The following is a 26,509-nucleotide window of genomic DNA, read 5'->3' as shown; positions in this document are numbered from 1 at the left end:
ACTTATTTATTTGAGAGAGAAAGAGAGAAGCAGGCACCCCACTGAACAGGGAGCCCAATTCTGGGCTTGATCCCAGGACCCTGGGATCCTGACCTGAGCTAAAGACAAACACTTAACCAACTGAGCCACCCAGGTGCCTCTCTTATGATTAATTTCATGGCTATATTGATCAACCTTAGGCCCGTACTAAATTACCTTGATTACCACACCTGTATAGTGTACTTATTAATTTTTTATGATACTCTTCTTAGGATATTCTTTTTAAGGTACACTTCTTTTTCAAAACATTTTTTTGTCCACTTTTATGCATCAATCTCTCAAATAAGACTTAGAATCATTTTGTCAAGCTTCTATCCTATTTCTCTACCCCCATCAAAATTCCTGTTGGAAGTTGGAATACATTTAATTGTATTAAGCCTAAGAATGAACCTGGTTTGTGGTGAAGAAGCTCTGTAAATTCACTAAAAATTATTGAATTGTACACTTAAAATGGGTGAATATTTTGCTTTTATTTATTTTTATTTTTTTAAAAAAGATTTTATTTATTTATCCATGAGAGACATACAGAGAGGCAGAGACACAGGCAGAGGGAGAAGCAGGCTCCACGCAGGGAGCTGGATGTGGGACTGGATCCCAGGACCCCAGGATCACACCCTGGGCCAAAGGCAGGCACTAAACTGCTGAGCCACCCACGGATCCCTTTTGCTTTTAAAATTACACTTCAGTAGAGCCATTTGGAGAAACGAGTTTTCTATGCAGAAACATGTTATATCTTTAAGCCTTCTTTATATGTATTTTTTAAAGATTTATTATTTACCTGACAGAGAGAGAAAGAAAGAGAGAGAGAGTAGGGGAGGGGCAAAGAGAAGGGAGAAGGAGAATCTCAAATAGACTTCCCACTGAGTGCTGAGCACAATAGAGGGCTTTATCCCAGGACCCAAAGATCATGCATGACATAAGCCAAAATCAAGAGTTGGACATTCAACACACTGAGACACCAACTTTCTTCATATTTTTTTTCACACTACAATAGTTAATTTTATTTGTTCAAGGCTCATATTGCAAGCATTAAACCAAGCATGGGTCTTGATTCTGTGAGCCCAGATTCACATATTTAGGAAGATAAGAGCAAACTGAAATCCATGTATATGGATGAAAAACTAAAGGCTCACAGTTAATCACATCATGGTTTTAGATTTCTCCAGCCTAGAAGCCAAAGGTCACAGATCTTTTAGGTCTTTCAGTTTCCACAGGGTATCTGCACTTTTCTTGAGCTGGGCAACCTCATCATCCTTCAGCTTCTGGTTGATCACACTGGTTAAGCCCTGAGTGTTCAGGATACATGGAAGACTCAGGAAGACTTCGTTCTCAATACCATACATGCCCTTCACCATTGTTGACACTGGATGAATCCTGGAGAGATTTTTCAACATGGATTCAATGAGATCAGTCACACTTAATCCACTACCCATTTGGTATATCCTTTTAGCTTGATGACTTCATAGGCACTTTCAACCACCATCTTATGCACTTCCTTCCAATTTTCACTGTTCTCTGTTCCCATTTCTGGATTCAGTTCCTGAAGAGAAACACCTGCCACATTCACTCCACCCACACAGCCATACTTGAGTCGCCATGTTCTCCCAAAATCCATCCATGACAGCTGCTGGGATGAATGCCAAGTTTTTCAGCCATAAGACAGCGAAATCTAGCAAAATCCAGATTACACCCACTTCCAAGCACACGGTGCTTGGATAGTCCACTTAGTTTCCAGATAGCATATGTAAGAAAATCCACTGGGTTGGAAACCACAATTAGGATACAACCAGGACTGCACTTGACTATCTGAGGAATAAAGAATTTGAAGATATTAACATTCCTTTGCACCAGATTGAGGCAGCTCTCTCCCTCCTGCTGGTGGACTCCTGCAGTCACCACCACAATCTTAGAATTGGCAGTCACAGAGTAATCATTATCTGCCACAATTTTAGGTGTCTGAAGAAATAAGCTCCCATGCTGTAAATCCATCATTTCTCCTTGAGTTTATCTTCTAAAACATCCACAAGGGCAAGTTCATCAGCCAGAGACTTTCCCAGAGTGCTGATGGCATATGCCATACCAACTTGTCCAACACCCACTACAGTGATCTTATTGTTTGGGATTGCTGCCTCTTCTTCTGCAACTGGTGCAATCAGTTTTTCCTTAAGAGTTGGCATTGTGCCCTGAGACAACCGGCTGTAAGAGTCGCACGAAGAAGACAATGTACACGTATTGTAGTGGCGTGTGTCTCCTCCTGCCCAGGATTTGCCCTTTTTTCATATTTTTAAAGATGTTAGTTGTCTTCACTTCCAGCAGGTTCTACCTGTTAACTTTATGTATGTATGTATGTATGTATGTATGTATGTATGTATTTATTTATTTATTTATTTATTTATTTGAGGTAGTCTCAAGTAAGATACTGTGATTGAATCTAAGGACTGTGAAATCTGAAGAGTAGGATGAACAATGTGGCATTCATAGGATAGCCTGCTAAAGGGATAAAATGGCAGTAGTATCACTAAAACAGTGTTTTTTCTTCACGGATCCCAAGCACCAATGTCTTTGGGGCTGAACAGCTCATGTGGATATGTTTAATATCTTGGGGAGAAGAGAGGAGAGCAAGGGAAACATATGGACACTCAAAACTGGGTCCCTCCCATAGAGGCATGCCAGTTTATATTTTTTGAAGAACATAGTGCTAGCCAATCAAACAGCCTCTGTCATCTAAATGCAGCCCATTGGCCTCCAATTTATAGTCTTGGTTTATAGTCACCTGAAATTCATATTGAGTTGCCTGCCTTGAGAATTCATCAGCAACATGACCATAAAAGGAACAAAAAATTATCAAAACACATGATACCTGCTGAATTAGAGGGAACTGGCTTTTCTCCATAGCCTCCTCTACCCCAGAGGTGACTTTTTAAGGGAAAAAACACAAGTGGGCATCTGGGAGATCTACTGTGTATGAGAGAACTCATGCGGATTCTGTGCTAGCCCATTGAGGTCTTTTCTGTGCCTGACACAAGTTCCAGGCACATATAATTCTTGTATTGCTGCCTGTTCATCACCAATTTTCCTACAATATCCACTAAGGACCTACTTCTATCTATATTGAAGTTAGAAAATGATCAAGATGTTTTTAAAATTTATTTTTAATTGAAATATTAAAATTGACACATAATGTCACAATCTCAGGCATACAACATAGTGATTGGACAAATCTATACATTATTCTATGCTCACCACAAGTTACCTACCATCTGTTACCATACAAAATTATTATAATACCACTGACTTTGTTCTCTATGCTGTCCCTTTTATCTCTGTGATTTATTCATTCCATTAGTGAAAGCCTGTATCTCCCACTCTCATTCACCATTTTGCCTGTCCCCCTACTCTAGCAACCATCAGTTTGTTCTCTGTATTTATGGGTCTACTTCTGGTTTTTTGTTTTTGTTTGTTTTGCTTTTTGGATTTCACATATAAATGATATCATATGGTATTTGTCTTTCTCTGTCTGACTTATTTCACTTGAAATAATACCCTCTAGGTCCATTCACGTTGGAAATGTCAAGATCTCATCCTTCTTTATAGCTGAATAATATTCCATTACATATATACATATAAAATATAGCATATATTATAGGATTTATAATAAATAAATATACATACCACAGAAGGTGATTAAGATTTAAAATGCATTACTTAACTGCATATAATTATCAAAATATATTTCTTCCTGCTAGTATGTAGGTAGCAAGACTTGTGCAATCCTTAATAATGGAATCTTAGTATCATAGGTTTTTTGGTTAAAAATTATAAATAAAAAAATTATAAATATAGGGACACCTAGGTGGCTCAGTGGTTGAGTGTCTGCCTTTGGCTCAGGACATGATCCCAGGGTCCTGGGACCAAGTCCTGCAATAGGTTCCCTGATAGGGAGCCTGCTTTTCCCTCTGCTTATGTCTCTGTCTCTCTCCGTGTCTCTCATGAATAGATAAATAAAATCCTTAAAAAATTATAAATATGATTTTATAATTTATTAACATATGCCTATTTTAGTACATTATAAAAGTCCAATTGTATTTTTACAACACACTTTCTGGATTTTTATATTTTAATTGACAGGTATGTCTTTTTCTTGCCCAAAGACTCTTGCCCAAAGGCTCAGTGAAGGAATGAATATGAATTCATTCATATGGATTTGTGTTAGGTTGGTTCTGATTAGAAGGGGCTTGTATCTTAAAATGATACATAACTTCACCAAATGAAAACACTACTGTTTAGTATATTAATTTAATTAATTTCAGCCTTGTCTTATTATTTAAGAGAAGACATTTTGTTTGCTTAATCTTTAAGATTGCCCAGTAAATTATATTCTCTTAATCTAATATGATCTTTAGTATTTTTCCAATTGTGAATATCTTTATTTTTAAGTTTTATTTGAAGATATTGTATCTGATACACAAATGGAAAAATAGTGACCAGTATCACTAAGATTTATAGGTAATACTTATCTTCTTATGCAAAATTTTATAAGCTTAATATTTATTGTTATCTTTATAATTAATCCAGTTGATCTAATTATTTGAATTTTATGTGTCTTAGAATAATATAGAAAAAGAAAATATTTGATTAAGTTTCTTTCAGGGTCATAGTAATCTTAGGCTTCTTTTTTATTTTATTATATAAGATATTTCATGAAATTGGTTTTAATTAATAACCAAAATGTTCTCTGAATTATTTAAATCTTTAAATTACTTAAATTATAGTAAAATTAAATTTAAGGCTTTAAACTTTATTTTGGAATTCATCTTCTGCCAAAAAGTTTCCTTCACTGATGCTATTATAATTATACCTCATTCTCTATTTTATCATAATTTTTCAGATGAATAATTGTCAGCTAATGATCTCCTGAGTTAAATTTCATAACCATGACAAGCTTCCAGAAGGTGAATTGTCAAGAAATTTGAGGTTTGACCAAAGTTACAGACACATTGCTTACAAAAGGATACATTGACAAAAAGACCTTGTGCTGTTGCATTTAACAGGAAGAGTACAAACCATTGTTCTAATAACACACAATGTTTCAACAGAGAAAAAGAAGGCATCATCATCATCATCATCATCAACCACTATCACCCCACATCTCTACGTAGACAACCATTTAAAGAACTCAAAACATGAGCTTTACAGTTGAATGACATCCTGAAAAGGTTTCCCCATCAAAGTCCTTTATTATTTACTAAGACACAAAGGTATTCCAGCCCCATTAGTTAGTAGTCTCTGCTGTCACTTCTTGATGTCATTTTTTTTTAAATAGGGAGATTTTCTTCCAATGTACTTTCAGTCTCTAACTTATCTGTTAGCTGTCAGTAGCACAGTTATTTCTTCCTCTTCCTCGATGTTAAGATTTACTCCCTAAATTAAAAATAAAGAATTCTTAGTCACAAAGGACTCGGCATATTTTAGAATGTAAGGAGACAGACTGCCCCATAATTAATTTTTAAAAGATATAACAAATATTCTGACAGGTTAGTTTGAATAAATGAAAGCTTATAAGACAGAAAAACTTATTGTGTTTGAAACTACTAAGTATGAATTCTGAATATTTTCCATTTGCTGTAACTATTTGTTAAATTTTGATAAAGTGAACTTTGCCCTCAAGTAGTTGGTAACTAGAGCATAAGCAAGAAGTCTGCTGTCATAGTTGATGGGAATTTTAATTAGGATGGAGAATAGATGTCTAAGGTTGGGGATAAACTTTCCCTACAGTAGCAGTCTAAAGAAACAATATTGGATTTCTAAGATTTCACTGTCATTACCATTTTCCAGGGGAAAAGAGTGAAAAACTCAGGGAAGCAAGCATTAAAACATCTGTCCTTCCTATAGCTGATGAAATTCAAAAAGTTCTGGACCAAGAACAATGCAAAATAGATGGTCATTTTTTTCTGAATTACAAGATTATAGGTCACAATAATCAATAACAGATTAATTTGTTAAATAAAAAATTGAGTGCTTTCATAAGCATCCTCAATAATTTTCATGAATTGACCGATAGTGAACTTAGTTTCTAATGCCTTGAAAGAGTCTTCTGGTTTTAGAAATAATAAGTTCTAGCATTTGTTCTAGGGCACCATGAAAAGTACTTTATATATATTATCTAATTTAACTCTTATATACTCTCTTTTGGAGATGGGGAAATTTAAATCTTATGTACTCATTTTGGAGAAGCTTAGATTAAATAACAGCTGTTAGTGGTAGAAGTTGGATTCAAATTTAACTCTATTTACTATTTATATCAGAGGGATATTAAAATCAGATACTTACTTCTGATAAATTTAGAGTAACAAGGACCTCTCACCTGAAAAATTTTGCTAACCCACCAAAAGAAAAAAAAAAACAGATAACATATGTGGAATCTCACATTAGACATAAGGCAGAGCAGGACAGTGATTCCTGAGAAGAAAGGAGGAAAAATGAAGGTAAGTCCTATAATTGCACTGATGTACTACTTGGGGAGAGTCTTCAGGCCACAACATAGGAAGGGAGCAGAGCCAGTTGTCAGACTTGGCACTGTCTCAGTTGAAAGAATCACTTGAAAAGATTAGTAACAGCAACCTACAGCATTTACACAGGGTGAGTAACAGTACCTGTTCCCACCCAGCCAGAGGGATAAAAACAAAAACAAAAACAAAACTGTAGTTGATAGGACATCTTCAAAATTAGTCCTAGATTAAATGCTGCCTGCATCTCATCTTACAAAGAACAAGGTATGCCTTGAGAGATCAAACTGGTTACAAGTAAAATAATTGCATTCCAAATGAAGTACAAGGTTATTTACAGGAATATAAAATATCCAATACCCAACAAAGTAAAATTTATAATATACAGTTTTCAATAAAAAATTATCAGGCAAGTCAAAAGGCAGTAAAATGTGACTCATAACGAGAAAAATCAATCAGAAACAAACAAAGGAATTATATAGATGATAGAATTAGCAGAGATGGACATTCAAAGTTATAATATACTCATATATTCAAGAAGTTAGAGAAAAGATGTATCATGTTAAGTAGAGCCATAATTATATGAAAAAAATAACTAAAATAAAACTTCTAGAGATGAGAACTACATTGTCTGACATTAAAAATACACTTAATGGGATGAACAGTAGAGTACTTACTGCAGATGAAATGATTACTGAATTTCCCCATTTCTGTTGAGCAGCTGTATTGCATTCAGTTTGAATGTCAACTGAGCATAGAGTTCTGTTGCTATAAATTAAACACTGGAAAATATTTTTTTTAAAAAAGAAAAAAATTTAAAAGGAAGCAGAGAAAAAAACCCACACATGTGCAGATGGTAAGAGATGAGGATAGTGTATTTCTTATAAGGAACAACGCAAGCCAGAAGACAGTATAGTAATACACTGAAACTCCTGAAAGAAGTAAATGATTATTTCAGAGTCCACTGTCCAATGAAATATTATTTCAAAAAAGAAGATGAAATATTTTCTTTTTCAGGTATGATAAAGCTAAAAGAATTCGTCAGTAAACCCAGACTCTAAGAAATGTTAGTCTTTCGGAGAAGGATTATAATACTAGATGAAAATACAGAGATACATACAAAATACTTGCTCTTATTTTATTTTAAAGATATTTGATTGTTTAAAGCCAAAGTGATAATGTATTAGAGAGTTTACAGCATGTAGAAATAAAATTTCGATAAATATAGCACAAGGGCTGGGAGGGTGTCAAAACAAACTACTGTAAGATTCTTACATTGTACTGAGGATTATAATATTACTTGAATGTAGACTAATAAGTTGAAGATGTGTACTATAGACCTGAATCAACCATTAAAAAAAATCAAAACTAAGGTTTATAGTTAGTAAACTAACAAAAAGGATAAAATAGAAACCATTAAGAAGCCAATTAATCCAAAAAAAAGGTAGAAAAAAGAGAACAAAGGACAGATGAATCAAATAAAAAACAACCATCAAGATGATTGATTTAAACTCCAGACTATAAATGATCACAGTAAACATAAGTGGTCTAAACACCATATTAAAAGATGAGAGTGACAATTTGGATTGAAACAAAAAGGCAAGACCCAACCATATATGGTCTACAAGAAACAAAAGGAAAAGGATGGAAAAGATATATCATGGTAGGACTAATCAGAAGACTGAGGTAGCTATATTAATCTCATACAAAGTAGATTTCTTTTTTTTTTTTTAGATTCGTTTATTTATTTTAGAGGGAGAGAAACAGTACATGACCTGGGGGAGGGGCAGAGGGACAGGCAGAGATAATCTCAAGCCAACTCTCCACTGAGCATGGACCCCAACAAGGGTTCAATCTCACTACCCTGAGATCATACCCTCAGCCAAAACCAAGAGTCAGATGCTCAACTGTGCCACCCAGGGACCCCTCATACAAAGTAGATTTCTGAATACATAATCCAAAACGTTTATGCCCTGAATAACAGAGTAAATCAAGTAAGTGAAGAAAAAACCTATAGAGCAACAAGAAGAAATAGAAAAATCCATGATTAGATTAAGAGATTTTAACATCCCTTCTCAATAATTATAGGGATGGACCAACAATTAAATGGAAAATTCATGGGGCATAGACTATTTGAACAATACTATCAACCAATTTGATAGTGTAAGCACTTATGTACCACCACACCCAACAAGAGCAGAATATCCAATACACTTAGTACATTGGTCAAAACAGACCATGTTTTAGAATGTAAAACAAGTTTCATTAAATTTAAAAAAATTCAACTCTTATAAAGTATGTTTTATGAAAATAGAATTAAATTGGCAATCAATAACCAAAAGGATTCTAGAAAGTTCCTGAAATTTGGAAACTAAATAATATAATTCTACATATTCCATGGGTCAAAGAAAAAATCAAAAGTAAAATTAGGATAAAAATAGAAATGCAACATATCAAATTTTGTGGGATAAGCCTAAAGAAGTACTTAGAGAAAAATTTATAGCCATAAATGCCCATTAGAAAATAAGAAAAGTGAAAATCATTGACCTCTATTTCTGTCTTCAGAGACTAGAAGTACAAACTAAAACCAATATATGCAGATGTAAGGAAATAAAAAACATGTGGGCAGAAATCAATAAAATAAAAAACTAAAAGAGCAAATTAATGAGACCAAAAGCTTCCTTTCTGAGTAGGTAAAAAACAAAAACAAAAACAAGAAAACAACCCAGACTGATTAGAAAAGAGAGAACACAAATTATCAATATTAGGAGTTATATAGCTGACAGACATAGATGCTACCTATGTTTTAAAAAATGAAAGAATATTACGAAAAATTTTATGCCAAAAATTTGATAATTTAGAGTCAATTGACAAATTTCTTGGAAAAAAGAACCCATCAAAATTAACTCTAGAATAGAGAAGGCTACAAGAATAGCCTTATGTCTATAAAGGAAATTGAATTTATAGTTTGAAATCTTTCCACAAAGAGAGCTTCAGGCTGAGTTAATTTCACTAAGGAATTTTATAAATTTTTAAAGAGAAATAATAGCACTCTATACAAACACTTCTGGAAAATTGAACAGGGTAGAACACTCAACAATTCATTCTATGAAAGGAGCATTAATCAGATACCAAAACCAGAAAAAGATATTAGAAGAAAAAAATATAGACCAATAACCTTCATAAACATAGATGCAAAATTAACAAAAATTTTCTCATAGAATCTATTAGTATTTTTTAAAAAGTGATACTACAACATGACCAAGTAGAGTTGATCCTGGGAATTCAAGGTTGGTTTAATAATTGAAAATTAATCAATGTAATTCATCATAGTCATATACCAAATCAAAACAAAACAGCGGATCATTTCGATAGATACTGGAAAAGCCGTTGCCAAAATTAAATATTTATTCCTGAGAAGAAGTCCCAGCAACTATAAATAAAAGGGAAATTCCTCAATCTGATAAAGGAATCTAATAAAAATCTATAGCTAACACAGAGATCAATTAAATAGAATAGAAAAACCAGAAATAAACCCACAATTATATGGTCAATTAATCTTCAATGAGTATATCCAAGATTATCCAATGGGAAAAAGATAGTCTCTTTGACAAATGGTGCTGGGAAAACAGTAACATGCAGAAGAGTGAGACTGGATCATTTCTTACACCATAACAAGAATAAATTCAAAAGGATTAAAGACTTAAATGTAGGACCTGAAACCATTAAAATCCTAGAAGAGAACATGGGTGGTAACTTCTTTGACATCAGTCATAGAAACTTCTTTCTAGATATATCTTCTGAGGCAAGGGAAACAAGAGCCAAAATATACTATTGGGACTACATCAAAATGAAAAGCTTCTGCACAGTGAAGGAAACAAACAACACAACTAAAAGGTAACCTATGGAATGGGAGAAGATATTTGCAAATGACATATCTGAAAGGGGTTAGTATCCAAAATATATAAAGAATTGATAGAACTCAACGCCTCCCCTGAAATAATTGAATTAAAAAATCAGCAGAAGATAGAAGCAGACATTTCTCCAAAGAAGACATACAGATGGTCAACAGACATATGAAAAGATGCTCATTATCATATTATTAGGGAATTGCAAATCAAAACTACAATGAGATATCACCTCATACTTGTCAGAATGGATAAAAGCAACAACATAATAAACAACAGGTGTTGGAGAGGATGTGGAGAAAGAGGAACCCTCTTGCACTATTATTGGGAATGCAAACTGGTGCAGCCACTCTGGAAAACATTATGAAGGTTCCTCAAAAAGTTAAAAATAGAACTACCTTATGACCCAGCAATTTCACTACTTGGTATTCCCCTAAAGAATATAAGAACATTAATTCAAAGGGATATATACATCCTTACGTTTATTAGCAGCATTATTTACAATAGGCAAGGTATAAAAGCAACTTGTGTCCATTGATTTTGGTGAATGGATAAAGAAGTGGCATATATATACAATGGATATTATTCAGCTTCAACAACGAATGAAATCTTGCCATTTGCAATGACATGGTTGGGGCTAGAGACTATAATGCTAAGCAAAATAAGTCAGTCAGAGAAGGAAAATTATCATATGATTTCACTCATATGTGGAATTTAAGAAACAAAACAAATGAACAAAGGGGGGAAAAGGGAGAGAGGCAAACCAAGAAATAGACCCTTAACCATAGGGCACAGATCGATGGTTAGCAGAAGGGAGTTGGGTGGGGGGGGATGGGTGAAACAGGTGATGGGAATTAAGAAGTGCACATGTTGTGATGAGCACAGGATGGTGTATAGAAGTATTTATGCCTATATTGTACATATGAAACTAATATACCACTGTAAAGTAACTGGAAATAAAATAAAAGGAAAATAAATAAATAAATAAATAAAGAAAGAAAGAAAGAAAGAAAGAAAGAAAGAAAGAAAAGAAAATTAACCCTAGAGCTAACATCATCCTTAATAATTAATGTCTGACAAACTTTCCCCCTAAGATCAAGATAAAAATACCTTTTTACTACTTCCATTCATCATGACAGTGGAGATTCCAGCATTGCTATAAGGCAAGGCAACATAGAAGACATGAAAATTGGAATGGAAGGAGTAAACGCTATTAGTATTAACAGATAACAGAACTGTCTATGTGGAAAATCCTTCAAAATCTACAGAAAATTTTCTAGAAACAAAAAGTGAGGTTAGCAGTTGTGGAAGATATAGGCCAATAATAAGAATTTAGTTTCTTTTTTTATACACTAGTAGTAAGCAATTGGAAGTTGAAATGAAAATAATACCATTTAGGGGCACTTGGGTGGCTCAGTTGGTTAAGCATTTGCCTTCAGCTCATGTCATGATCCCGGGATTCTAGGATCAAGCCCCATGTTTTCCTCTCCCTCTGCTGGCTGCTTGCCCTGCTAGTGCTCTTACTCTGTCAAATAAATAAATAAAATCTTTAAAAAAAATTTAAAAAGCATCAAAATGAAACATTTAGGATAAAATTTCACAACAAATATGTAAGACATACACAAAAACCTATCAAACATGTTGATACAAATTTAAAAAACTTAAAAGACATGGGAAAATTAAGAATAATTTCCTTGGTTGGGAAACAATATTCTTAAGATGAAACACTTTGTTTAAATTGATCTATAGATTCAATTAAATATCAATTAAAATCCCATCAGGTATTTTGATAGAATTAAACTGATTTTTAAATTCATATAGAAACAAAAATGACCTAAGATAGCTACATATAACTACAAAAAGATAGAACAAAGTTGGAGGACTTACAGTATCTGCTTTTAGATACTGTATTACTTTATTACATTAATCAAACAATGTGGCATTGGCACAAAGATAGAGAAATAAATCAATGGATTAGAATAAAGAAGCTAGAAAGAAGCTCAAACATACATGACCAAATGATTTTCAACAAGGACAGTTGAATGGAGAGATTATAGTAGTTCCAAAGAATGATACTTGAACAATTAGCTATATGCAAAAAATTGAAACTTGACTCATACATTGCAACATATAAAAATTAACTCAAAATGGGCCATAGACCCAAATATAAAACCTATAAAATGGCTAGAAGTAAATATAAAATCTTTGTGATCCTGGGTTAAGCAAAGATTTCTTAAGCACATCGCTAGTACAATCCTCCAACCCACCAAAAAAAAAAAAAAAAAAAAAAAAAAGAAAGAAAAAAAAAAGAAAAGAAAAGAAAAATAATGGTCCTTATTGAAATTTAGAAATTCTTTTATTTAAAAAATGGTGTGAAAAGAATGCAAAACAAGCCAAGAATTGAGAAAATATAGTTGCAAATCACATATTTCATAACGAATTTATATCCAGAATATGGAAATAACTGTCCATAATTTGGCTATTGTTGATAATCCTGATATAAACATCAAGGTGCATGTATCCCTTCAAATCTGTATTTTGGTATCCTTTGGGTTAATACCCAGTAGTATTGGTACTACTGGGTCATAGTATTGCTGGATCATAGAGTAGTTCTAGTTTTAACTTTTTGAGGAACCTCTGTACTATTTTCCACAGTGGCTGCACCCATTTGCATTCCCACCAACCGTGCGAGAGGGTTCCACTTTCTTTGCATCCTTGCCAATACCCTATGTTGTTGTTTCCTATGTTGTTCATTTTAGCACTAAATTCTATGCCGGAAACTGAAGTTACACTGTATGTTAACTACCTGGAGTTTAAATAAAAACAACAACAGAACAAGAAAATAAGAGAGAGAACTCTCAAAATAAATAATAATGAAACAAATAACTCAATTAAAAATGGACAAAAGATTTGAACAGTTCACCAGAAAAATATATAGATGGCAAATAAACATTTGAAAAAGATTTTTGATGATTTTAATCATTAGGAAAATGTGAAATGAAACCACAATGAGAAACCTCTACTCTTTTACTGGAAAGAATCTAATCAAAATGACTGACAGTAGGGTTGGTGAGGATGTGGAGAAACTCAACTGTGGTATACTGTGTGTGGGATTGAAATTGGGAAGGCACACCCGGGGGGTGGTTAAGCGGTGAAGTGGCTGCCTTCAGCTCAGGTCATGATTCTAGGGCCCTGGGATCAAGCCCTATGTCGGGCTCCCTGAGCCTGTTTCTCCCTCTCCCTCTGCCTGTCATTCCCCCTGCTTGTGGGCTCACTCACTCTCTCTCTCTCTCTGCCAAATAAATAAAATCTTTTTTTAAAAAGTGGGAAAACAAGTGACTGGATGGCTCAGCTGGTTAAGTGTCCAACTCCTGTTGGTCATGATCTTGGGGTGGTGGGATCAAGCCCCGTGTTGGGCTCCACTTAGCACAGAGTCTGCTTGAGATTCTCTCTATTGCTTTCCTTTTTCCCTTCCCCCCACTCACTCTCTTTCTCTCTCAAATAAAGAAAATCTTTTAACAAAAGAAAGAAAGTGGGAAAACAGTTTGGCTGTTTCTTAAAGGTTTAAACATTCATTTACCAGAAGTTCCAGATATTCCACCAAGAGAAAGAAAAGTGGAGAAATAAAGATCTGCACACAAAGACTTTATTTATTTATTTATTTATTTATTTATTTATTTATTTATTTATTTATTTACAAAGACTTTTACACGTGTAACTGTACCAACTTGATTTGGAATAGTTAAAAGCTGGACACGACACACATATCCATCATCAGGTAAATGGATAAACAATTTTGGGTGTATTTTTTGGGGGGGCGTGTATTCTTATAATGAAATGCTGCTCAGTTATAAAAATGGAACAGTTATGGATTTATGGAACAGCACGGTAAATATTAGAACCATGATGTTAAGTGGAAGGTGATAGGCCAATAAAAGTACACACTTTATGACTGTAGTTACATAATGTTGTAGAAAATCCAAAATAGTCTAGTGACAGAAAGTAGCCCAGGGCTTGCCTCTATACAGGCATTAGGGAGTAGGGACGGGCAGGCAGAGGGGAATAGCGTGGGCTACCAGGAAACTTTGGGGTAATGGCCTTGATATGGTATATGTACAAGTGTTCAGTTTATCAATTATACTCTTCAAATATGTGAAGCTTATTGTATGTTAATTATATCAAATAAATCTATAAATAAGCACATAAGAAACAATATATATCACTCATGCATTTGAAAATCTCGGATTAAACCTTGATCTGTCTTACTTGACTTCTCCTGTGTCATTAATCACAAATGTTTGAAAGACTGTTAAAAAACACTAGGGCTGAACAGTCAGCTAGCGAAATCTCCTACAATTACCTGTACACGGATAAGGATATATAAGAACATATTCAGTCGTCTGGGTAGCTGTTCTTTTTAGTTTGTTAAAGTTATTAGTGCCTAGCCTTAAGCCAAATTGTGTTTTGGATCATAAGTATTATTTATTAATAATTATAGAAGCAAAGATATCCATTAAATAACACTTCAAGAAGTATCCTGTTTTACAATTATGCTCGCTCAATGTGGACATGATACAACTTTGAGCTTTCATTCCATAAAAAATACTTTAAAGAATCTTTGCAGGGTAAGAATTGTATAATGATTTTTTTTTTCCTGTCAGAGAGAAGGAATCTTGCTTCTGGGACTCATGGTAGTTCAGTTTCTCCCCCTGACTTGCTGTATGACCATGGGCAAGTTTGTTTGATCTCTGTAAGACACACTGAGCTCTTGTATTGCCTCCATCCTGAACAAATTAGCCACAGAGGATGGAAAAACTGTACACTGGAATTAAGAAATGTGCCTCTGGTTCGACTATACTATCCATTACTCAAAGGACTATTACATAATGACACAGACACACACACACACACACACACACACACACACACACACACAAAAGAGACAAACATTTTTTTTACATATTTAAAAATAAGCATCGGGCTATTTTGTTCCTGGGATTTCCTGAGATAGGGAAAAATCATGTTCATAATTGCTTTTTGATGATTCTTAAATTTAAAATATAGACCCTCACCTGATAGCTGTCTCAACTATAATGCCTGAATTTGAGCACCTTTCCAGAAATCACACTCTTTGTTGGTCTTAGCAGAAAGATCCAGCAGTATAATTGTCTACACCCGCAAGGCTCAGTCTCAACTGCCATAAATAGATATGACAGGAGAACTGCTATCTTAGACCAGCGCTTCTCAAACTTAAATGTGCACATATAAGGAATCAAGATTCATAAATCCTGTTCACATTCAGACCCAGGTTTGAGATTTGGGGCTTTGGTTGGACTTCTGGTTGATGCCATTGCTACTGGTCCATGCATCACACTTTGAGTAACAAGGTCTTAAACCTTTGTTGGGTCTATTGCTGGGATGTGAAAATTTGCTATCCTCTCTCAGAATAGCTGTTAGAAAAAAGTCATGGATCTGAAATTATCTTAGCCAGTTGGGATTAGGATTGGCTACATGTGCTTATTAGTAGGTTAAACAAGATAATTTCTTTTTCATGTAGAAGTCCTGAGGTAAACCATCCAAGGCTTGTATTGTGGCTCTACTGGGTCCAAGACCCATGTTCCCTCTATCTTGTTGCTCAGCCATATTTAGTATATCACTCCAGTCGCCAGGATGGCTATGAGTGGCAGCTGTTGTGTTTTGCGTTGGCAAGAAATAGCAAGAGACTAGAAAAAGCTGTGCCTTATACCTCTACTAATATTTCTTGAAAGTCAGATAAAAATTTTCTACTTACAGAGAAGAAACTTCATTTACGTAGGACAAATCATCTCATGGCTACATCCAGGTGCAAGGGAGTCTGGGCAGAAATGTGTCCATCTAAAAAATGAGATTCAGCATTAAGACAGATACCTCTGGGGGCACCCGGGTGGCTCAGTGGTTGAGGGTCTGATCTGGGGGTCCTGGGATTGAGTCCTGCATTGGACTCCCCACAGGGAGCCTGCCTCTCCCTTTGCCTATGTCTCTGTCTCTCTCTCTCTGTGTCTCTCATGATTAAATAAATAAAATCTTAAAAAAAAAAGACGGGGAGACTGAGTTTTGGGAGACAACTGGCATTTCTGATACAGTAGTACTGTAGTGATTTTGATTAAAGGAGCTGCATTTCTTATTGCTCAGCCCACCAATTAGCCATGTAACCTGGACTTATACAGAGCTTAGGTGTTTTGCCTGTAAAATGAGAGGTGTGGACCAGGTGACTGAAACAGCAAGAGGGTCCTAGAGGGAAAGATTAAGTGGAATTGCCACCTCCTGGTTAAGGCATACTGAATGAACTCACTGGCCTGTTTGCCAGGTAGAAGTAATATCTACTTCTACCTACACTCAGGTAGAGCTTGCTCTTCTGTAATACATCCCTCTGGTACTCTTCCATCCAGCCTGCCCTCAATGTGCAACATGGTTTTCTGAGGGTATTATGTCTTATTATTGTCCTATTTCCCTTCTTTCACAGGGATAGCACTTTCAAAATACTTACTAAGCAGTAGTAAGACAGTAACAGCTCCTACAATTTGAAAAATGGTATTTATTTAGAAGTTACTGCTGATGTTTAAAGGAGGGCCCCTGTTTCCAATTCTGCCTTGGAGAAAGAAGGTCATATTTGTACAGCTTCGAGAAATATAATACAAGTGTACATATTTTTTTTTTTTTTGTAAAATGACACTATCTCTTCTGGCTAAGTGAAAGAACAATGTTGACAAGTATTGAAGATCACATTTAACTTTTGAAACTCAGAAGAGGGGTGTCATAAGAATATATGTGTTGTACAATTTAAAGAGTTCTTTTAAGAGTAGAAAAAAATCACAGCCATATGAAGATTTATTGTATGTTTTGCATTAAATCATATAATATTCCATAAGATTCATGTGGTTTATGAAAGCACCCATGCCTAATCCTGCTTAAGCTACTATCACTGAGTGTATATGTCTCTGATGGTTTATACATATGTGCAACTCTGCTTAGGAAGTATGTAATAATCTACATGAAAGCATTTTATGAATGAATTTTTATACACTGTTATAAAGAAAATTAGACTCTAGGGACTTGTGTATTTATTAAATTCAGTTTCCCTCACTTGATCATAAAATGTAAATCTATCCTTCTTATTAAAACAATCCCCATGTATAAAACTAGAAACTGACAAATCATATTTTTTAGACTTCAGACCTTCTTCTGTTTTCTTTTTTTGCATTTTTGAAAGAAAACAGTCTTAAAATTACAAGAACTCCCAAACCTTTACAAAATTGAGATATTGATATTACTATAACTTGAGATAATAGCATATATGCTTTTGTTTTTTTATGAAATAAGTCCTTTTTTTTTGAAATAAGTCCTTTTTAAAAAAAAATTCTACATCATTCAGGAGCACCTAGGTGGCTCAGTAGGTTGAGCATCTGATTCTTGGTTTCTGCTCAAGTCATGATCTCAGGGTCATGGGGTTGAGCCCTGTGCCAGGCTCCAAGCTCAGTGGGGAGTCCTCTTGACTTTCCCTCTCCACCCCCCTCTCCATACCCCGGCTCTCTCTCAAATAAGTAAATAAATCTTCAGAAAAACAAAAAACAAACAAATGTCTCTATAGCATTGAGAATTCAGCCAGGAGACAAACAACAACAACAACAAGCAACAAAAACAAAAAAACAAAAACAAAAACAACACAGTAATTCAAGCAAGTGAAGTTTATTATAAAAAAATGTTAATTGGTAACTAGAGATAAACTACTAAGAGGTAAAGAGAACTTGAAGGAATACAGGAAGAGTAGATAGAGTAGCTGCTGACTCAGTGACGAAGGCAGAGTACCCAAGGAAGGAACATATTTGGAGACGGTGTGCCACAACCCACTGGACAGTGGAGAAGTTTGCTGAGGTACTTCAGGCTGGGAAGTGGGAAATCTCGGCTGGGATTTGGGAACCCACTAGAGCACAAGGGGAAATCCTTAGGAAAGCTGTCTACTAGGGCTTTCCCAGACTCTCTGGGATACTGACTGGGGGACCAGTCAAAGTTGCTAGGAGGCTGCTGTAGGTGTGTTGCTGAAACTTGCCAGGTAACTGAGCACCAGTGGGTGTGCATGTGCTAGCCAACATGGAAGGGAGGAGAGCATACTGAATAGAGAAAGGGACTCTTTGGTCCCCTTTCTATCACCCTCTATTGACAAAAGTTAGCATGATGCCAGTAGACAAAGAAATGTTTGGAGGTCCCAGTTTTAGTATCACAAGGCAGAGCCATGAAGGGTGAATTTGGACCTGGAAAGTAATAAATTGATGACTGGAACAATTACTGTGGTTTTAAAAATTTTTTAGTAACTGAACACAAATATGAATTATTAAAAATGGAAAAAATATGTATTTTTTGCCACTACAATTCAAAGAGTAACCACAGGCAGTAATGTAGGCAAATTAATATGTGTCTAAATAAATTCATGGAAACATGCCATAATTCAGAAAGGATGGTCTGGAGGCTCAAATTAAGGCATTTTAATCAAACTGAGATCTTTTAATCTGAAAGATCTGAGAGCTCGATTACTCAGTCTAATTCCCTCTTTCATAAAATTAGGGGGAGCCTGAAACCCAGAAGATTTCAATGATCTGTCCAGGGCTAAAAAGTTAGTGAAAGTGACCATTCATTTGTTCAATGTATATTTATTTAGAAAATGCTTCCAGGTGCCAGATGTGGTTCTAGTTGCAGGTGAACAAAATATAGCCTGAGCTCACAGAGCTTATGCTAAAGTTGAGAGAGTCTCACAACAAACTGATAAACAAATGAATAATTGAGGCATTAGACAAGTGTGAGGACAAAACAGCCGGGTGGGAAGACAGAGTAGTGTCAGTGGGAAGGGAGTGGCTGGACTCTTGACATTGGTGCCATTTGAACAGGCATCTGAAAGGAGTTGTTTCACCTCCCAAACCTGAATACTCGAATAAACAAGGGTTTTTAGAAAATTAAATATATTTTCTAATTACATCATACCTTTTGTATTTAAATTCATGTTTTTATGGTTACAATACATTTGAATCCACGTAACTATGAAGAGTGAATAGTGCCATGGTCCCCTTTCTTCTGTTTTCTCTTTACGAAGGGACCTATGGTTATGTGTTGGCACAATGTTTGAGTTAATAACACTGTAGGAAAGTTTAGGCAGGTATAGCTTACAGGAAACCTGGCAACAAGGCAACAATGGACATAAGCTATATCTCCCAAACTCAGACTGACTGCATATTTTGACAAGTTTCAACTAGTTTAGTAGACTTCTGGCTGTTTAGATATTATACATGTCCTAAGGGCAATGTTGAAGATGTAGAAAATCATTCAACAGTGTCCTACATAAGATGATATTTCAGCACTGAGGTATTTCTCTATTATATGTGTTTCCACTGTCTGTGTGTAAGCAGGGAATAAACGTGAAATATAGCTAACAATGTTGCAATTTTGAGCTTTAGAAACTACGTGCACAGAACGTTGAACGTTTGGTGGCTAATGTGGAATCAGGCTATTTCCTGACAAATAGAGCTGGCTTTAAAATCAGCATAAGATATCACTGTCAGAGTATAAAAACTTTGTCTTAAGTGGGCAGTGTAGCCACAGATATGCAGCTGAGTTGGGGAAAGTAAAAGAAAAATTGATTCATGATTATTCTGAAAATGTCATCAAATTTTAATTTGATTGCAACTGGACGTTTTGCAGTACAACCCGATGAGAGTCTTTATTTCTCTATAATTGACCGTTCATCCTGTTCTAGCTCTTTTGGTTGGTGACCCTGTTAGTCAGTGTAAACTGAATCGTATTCATGTTCTGATTTGTCGAAAATTTTATCATTTCAAAGGAGATTTAATTTTCTGTAGTTGAAAGAAAATTCTTTTCTTTTCAAATAATTCATTGGTTAATTTTTTGATTATTGGTTATTAAAATCAATTTATTGAATTGGTATTTAATAGCTTATGAATGAAAGAATTTGTGGAGTTTAATTGAAATTGCAACACAAATGGAGATCTTTGAAATGTGTTCATTACCTTGTTCAGACCTCTATTTTAGAGATTTTATCATTAATTCAGCTCACTATGTGTAAGGTGGTTAAACCTTGAGATCAAATCATTACAAAATTCAAAGCTCTGTACAAAAAGCATTATATGATGGAAACGACTTAAAAATTCTAAAATTCTTGTATGTCTTTTAACTCATGTGAACATGAAGGTTGAGTTAATGCATCTCAGGGCTTACCTTACAATGATCAAAAAAACAAAAACTCAGACAAAAACGAAGTATTTCCTTTCCTGATAAAAACAAAAAAAAAAAAAAAAGAAAAAAAGAAAAAAACACTTACAGTATAATAAAAGAGTGGACAGTCTACCAGAAAACTGCCAATTATAATCTTCTTTTAGATCTCATCCTAATAAGTTTTTAGTTAGTTTTCTAAGCAAATGGGGTGATAATTAAATGTGCCTGGAGGCCTCCTAGAAACATCCAATTACTCCCCTTGTGGAAATCTTCCCTTCGGTTATATGATGACAGACAACCACTGGGGCTTGGAGTTATGTTGGCCACATTAAGGAAAAAAAAATATTTTGTACAGAGCAATGAATGAAAAGGACAAAAGTTTTAAGCAACTTCCTCATCTCTTTTTACTTCTCAGATACATACCTTATGTTGAATAGCCAGATCATTTTATTATTGCAAATGCCATGGTTGTAATCTTTTATTGCTTGCAGTAGAGGCCTACAGCATTAAGTTAGTATAAAATTACATATAGTTTAATATATCTGTACAACACCTTTAAACAAGCTTCTCTAGGCAAGAAGGTTATCCGTCTTATAAATCTATTATTCCATTGTACATCTTGATAGCCTAGCATTGCTCCTAGCCATGTTTAAGCATTAAATAGTGCATTATTATTTCACATAAATCAACCAGAGATGTGTGAATTCATAAATTTTGCATTTGCACAGACAGTATTTTAAACGTTTTACTGCTTCGTGGGAACTCGGAGCACAAGCCTGTACACAAATCAGGACCTGAGAAATTTCAATAAAATTTAATATCACAATTACATCCTCTCAAAGTCAATGCATGCATATTTCAGGAGTATTTTAACTGGGTCCAAAAATAAAAGTAAAATCTGAAAGGTGGCTTTTTGGCTGCAGTTTTGTCAGCTATCGTTATAATAAGCTAATGAGCATTTTGGCTTTTATTCTTTAGAGCAAAATGGTATAAAGAAGGCAAAGCCTTATAAAACTTTGAAATGAAAGAAGAAGTATATTAAAACCAGAAATCTTGGTAATTGTCCGTAATTTATAAAAATAATGCAGATAGAAGATAGTGCAGAATTGATAAGCTTGTATTATAATTAATATACAGCTTTATAGTTCGAGCCTGAAATAAATTTTAACAAGTCATAGCTTAGGCTATAAGTTACAGAAGGGTAAGAATGGGGACTTCTCCAGGTGTTTTTAGGTGATTCTGATGTGGAAGAGAGCTACATTCTTTTTCTTCTTTCTAGGCATATTTTGAGTGTGATGATAGTTACTGTTTCTTCAAAGTTTTCATTGTTTTTCCCAGAAAATATTCTTTTTAAGGTTTTATTTAGTGCCTATAAAATTTAATGCACAGGAGTTTTGGGTTCCAGAAAGATTTCTGCGCTAGCATGTGGGTGGTGAAAATGGCATTCCTACTGCAAGAAGTCCTAATGCGTATAATTAACTGAACAAATGCCACACTAATTTGAAAATGACATATTTATCATCTAGAAACAGGTAATGTAGAAAGATAAATTGCTGTCAACATAGAACTTGCTTCCAATCATCATCAGAATCTGGGTAGAAGCTGATAAGAAAAGAAAAAGAAAAGAAGAAAAAGAAAAGAAAAGAAGAGAAGAGAAAAGAAAAGAACAGAAAAGAGAGAAAAGGAAAAGAGAGAAAAGGAAAAGAAAAGAAAGGAAAAGAAAAGAAACGAAACATCCTCATGAATTTTTTGGACTTCTCTTACCTGAGACACTTTTCAGAGTTACCAGTAGGTGATCCCTGGGGGAATAAGTGACAAAGAATGGGTAAAAATAACATCCTACCGTGGACCTTTGCTTTTGTAGTGAGTGATTGTTTATGATGAGGATTTATTACATCAGGAAACCAGTTTCTGTTTTCCTTTATAAACTTTAGATATTGTCTTTGCCATTCTGAATCTGCCCTTTCTTTCTTGATGGACTGAAAGTTCAAACCCAAGGTTAACAGTACCAGAAGATCATTGTTTAGAGATTAATCTCTTTAGGGTGATAAGCAAAAGACAGACACAGTGAGTCTTTAGAACCCTACAGCTACTCAGAGTAATGACAAGCATTACCATACCCAGGCTGGCTTTGGAATGTTAAAGAAAGCAGATCTAGTTACCATCCATAAAGAACTAATGGAAACTTCTCTCTTACTCTGATGAATGTTGAAAATGGAGTGGCTTAAGTAAAAAATCGCTTCCCTTATTATGATGTTTGACTATTTAGCATTCATTGGTTTGGGGTCCATTTAGTTTTTGATGGTATTGCTCCTCCCAGCTCTCTTTTTCTGTGTGAAAGTTTCATCTTATTGTCTGGGTCTAGACTATCAAGGATATAAGGAAAAAAATGATTCATTATAGAAATTACATTTTCTGAGCTAAGCCAGAAGGCACTGTCTTTACTTTCGCTCTTGTATAAGCAAGACTTAGTGTTATGTATATATTTTATGTGTATATAATGTTGACTTAGCAATATATATATTTATACCACACAAGTGGCCCATGCTACCATTACGCAAATCCCCCTATTTTTCAAAGGCTATATGGAAACAATTGATGGCCGAGGAAGGAGCATGTATAAACAAACATGTTTAAAAATTCTCAGTGTGTGTCAGCACCATTTAAATAAATATGTGCTTTTTTTTTTCATAACACTAACATTACTGGTTAGACGGGAGATTAGAAGGAAGGGATGGACAATGAATATGTTGAATTAGGAAAACAGAATAAATTTGCTTCGTCTCCCTCTCTCTCTCTTTTCAAACTTTGGTTGCAAACACGGATGTTTCTATTTGAAATAAAAATGTATTCTTTGGTTTGCCAAACCCATGGATTCATTTTCTCCTGGAGACAACACAATTAAAATTTTAAAAATAAACTTTAGCACATCGTCGAAAGCACTGTTGTTGTGTTTTATTGTTCTCTCTTCTGTTTGTATGTTTATTAATTGACCTCAAATAAAATGTTCAGTTTTAAGGAGAAATGAGGAAAGTGTGCCAAAAGCAAATCAAGAATTGATTGGACTTAATTTTCATAAGTTTTGCCTCTCCCTATCTATTTTGTTAGGCATGTTCATTAAAGATGTATTATAAGCTGTTATAATGAAAAGTGCCATGTCTTTTACACTATTCATCTCCTCAAATGAGCTATATATTAATAATACTTAGATTTTTATTATAATTGGTGCAGCCAGGTAATAGGAATATGATATTGCCTTTTATTAAGAATGAAGTACCATATTTTCTAAATAAAACTGATCAGGGGCACCTGGGTGGCTCAGTGGTTGAGCATCTGTCTTTAGCTCAGGTGGTGATCCTGGGGTCCTGGGATCAAGTCCCAAATGGGGTTCCCCACAGGGAGCCTGCTTCTCCCTCTACCTATGTCTCTGCCTCTTTCTCTGTGCCTGTCATGAATAAATACATAAAACATTAAAAAAAATCACCAAATGAAGGTAGGCAACATGATTTTTTGTTGTTTTTTCTTGAGTTATTACTGGGCTATATATATCTGCTGAAAGGCAATAGGGCTTAGTGGGGAGAGCACAAGCTTTCCTATCACAGTACCTTGGTCAGAGGACTGATTCTATTGTTTAACATTTTCTGGTAGACATGAATAATTGTCCACCAAACTTTCATGCAATAGACTGATGACTGGCAAGGATGTACCCTGCCAGAGTGCATGTCACAGTGTCGCCCCCACCCCTTGCATAGAACTGTAAATGTACTATTGGGATTCAAACCTGGTTTCCTTTGACTCCAATGACAAGGATCATACCACTGTATCCTCACCTACAAAGTGATTAATGGAGTTTGCCCCTTGAATACAAAGGCCTGGAAACATCCAGGCTCTGTCTTAGCACTGGTTCTTCAGAAAACGGAGCTTGAGGCAAGGATTAGGATTAGAGTGCTGGTGCATGATTGGAAAGATTCAAACTTAGGGCAAAAAGAAAAAAAAGAAAGAAAGAAAAAATGTAAGTGGGAGTAAGGTAGGGGGAGAAACAAAGCAAAGTGATGTGGTGTGTCATTCATGCTCTCTCTTCCTCCAGAGCAAGCCACAGAGAGATGCTGTAGGTGCCTTGGCATGTGTGTCTGCCTAGCACAAAGGATTTCTCCAGACAGACTGCAAAGAACCCATATAGCTGAGTAGTGGGGGGGAGTAATGAAGAGCTAGAGTGTAGCTGCTGGTGCACCTCGTCCTGCTTTCATTCCCTATTTTTCCAGGTTCTTCATTAGAGAGGAATTAACTTCTCTGACCTTGTGGGTTGCATCCCTTGCCCATTGGATGGACACTCAGGATGCCAGATGACACAGCATATGTGATGTGGTGTTTTATCTGCATCTGGAAATGACTTATAGGCATGACTATACAACAAAAGCTAAAGTATAGGGCCCAACTTCCCCAGAGCCGATAGCTAGAAGTTCAAGGCATTGGAATTCCAAGGCTCACTTCCAAGAAGATGATGAGGGTGTAGAAGGCCGACAGCTTGGAGGGAATAAGAGAAAACACAGGAGATACATATGTGAAACAGAGCCTTCAAATGATTCAGCAACTGTTTATTAAATGCCAACTGTGAGGGGCACCTGGCTGGCTCAGTCAGTAGAGCATATGACTCCTAATCTCAGTGTCATGAGTTCAAGCCCTACATTGAGTGTAGAGATTAATTTAAAAAAAATATCAGCAATTTACCAGGAACTGATAATGAAAGCAATAGAAGAAAAACAAAGCTAAAAATTCTCTGCCTTCATGAAAAATATACTCTAGGAAAGGACAAAGAGAAAAGTGAGTTAAATAAATATAATATATATAGCATCTTGGAAGAAGACCAAGATGGAAATGTGGATATCAAATGCCAAGCAAGAATGGTCAAGAGAGTTCTTACTGAGATGATGACTTTTGAGCAAAGACCCAAAAGAAGTGTGGGGCAACCAGACAGTATCTGAGCATGAGCAAATGCAAAGATTCTGTTTTGGAAACATGTTGGTACATTCATGCAAGAGCAAGGCAGTGAATGGGGCTGGAGAGGAGTGATAATGAGACTAAGATAAGATAAAGTCTAGATCTTCTTAAGCCATGTAGGTCATTGCAAGGAATTCATCCTACTGATCAAAGATTTTAGTTTGGTTGACTCATTTGTCCACCACAATAGCACTAACAGATAGGTAGTCTTATCCCCATTAAATGGATGAGGAAACTGAGCCTCACAATGGTCAGATGAATTGTCTGAGGTCATAGCTAGTAAAAGCTCACATGAGGATTGCTGGGATCTTCATTATTAGGAGAAATAAACACTCCTGAGCAAAGAAAATCCACTTCGGTTCCACTTAGCTTTCAGAATCAAAACACCCAAGTATTTTCAAGCACTGAGAATAATGACAGGTCATAGTTTTTGTGAGAAGCTGTTCTCACTAATTTCTTAAATAACCCTCTGAGGTAGGTACTATTATGTTTTTCATTTTGCAAATGAGGAAACTGAAATATCTGCGTTACTTACCCAAAGTGATACAATTGGAAAGTGATAAATCAAGAATGAATACATGCATGTTTCAAAACCTGTATTGTTAGGAGGACACATCCTCTCTACAAATACTTTACTTATTATTATTATATGTCATATTTTATTTCTCAGTGTCCTTATTTTTCTTCCTCTTCAATTTTGAAATTGAACCATACTATTTTTTGTCCCTTTTGGATAATTCATGTATGGTATATGATGCTATTTTCTATATTTTCAAGAAAATGAGATAATAAATAAATAAC

General features: G+C 35.2%; 1 long non-coding RNA gene and 1 pseudogene across 1 annotated transcript in view; both read right to left on the bottom strand.

The window, feature by feature from the left end:
- Window positions 1-490: 490 nt before the first annotated feature.
- On the bottom strand, window positions 491-4,504 carry LOC129508095 (L-lactate dehydrogenase B chain-like; annotated as a pseudogene).
- A 273-nt stretch (window positions 4,505-4,777) lies between these two features.
- Window positions 4,778-26,509, bottom strand: part of LOC129508096 (uncharacterized) — a 43,318-nt gene continuing 21,586 nt past the window's right edge. Inside the window, exons 4-5 of the long non-coding RNA XR_008664131.1 lie at window positions 16,245-16,327; window positions 4,778-5,460 (exon numbers count right to left, since the gene is read on the bottom strand). This is a non-coding gene — a long non-coding RNA (uncharacterized LOC129508096). The remainder of the gene's footprint in view (window positions 5,461-16,244; window positions 16,328-26,509) is intronic.

Source organism: Nyctereutes procyonoides, unplaced genomic scaffold (genome assembly GCF_905146905.1).
Source record: "Nyctereutes procyonoides isolate TBG_1078 unplaced genomic scaffold, NYPRO_anot_genome, whole genome shotgun sequence".
Lineage (NCBI taxonomy): Eukaryota > Metazoa > Chordata > Mammalia > Carnivora > Canidae > Nyctereutes > Nyctereutes procyonoides.
The sequence above is the reverse complement of the archived record's forward strand: the minus strand, read 5'-3'. Positions and strand labels throughout refer to the sequence as shown.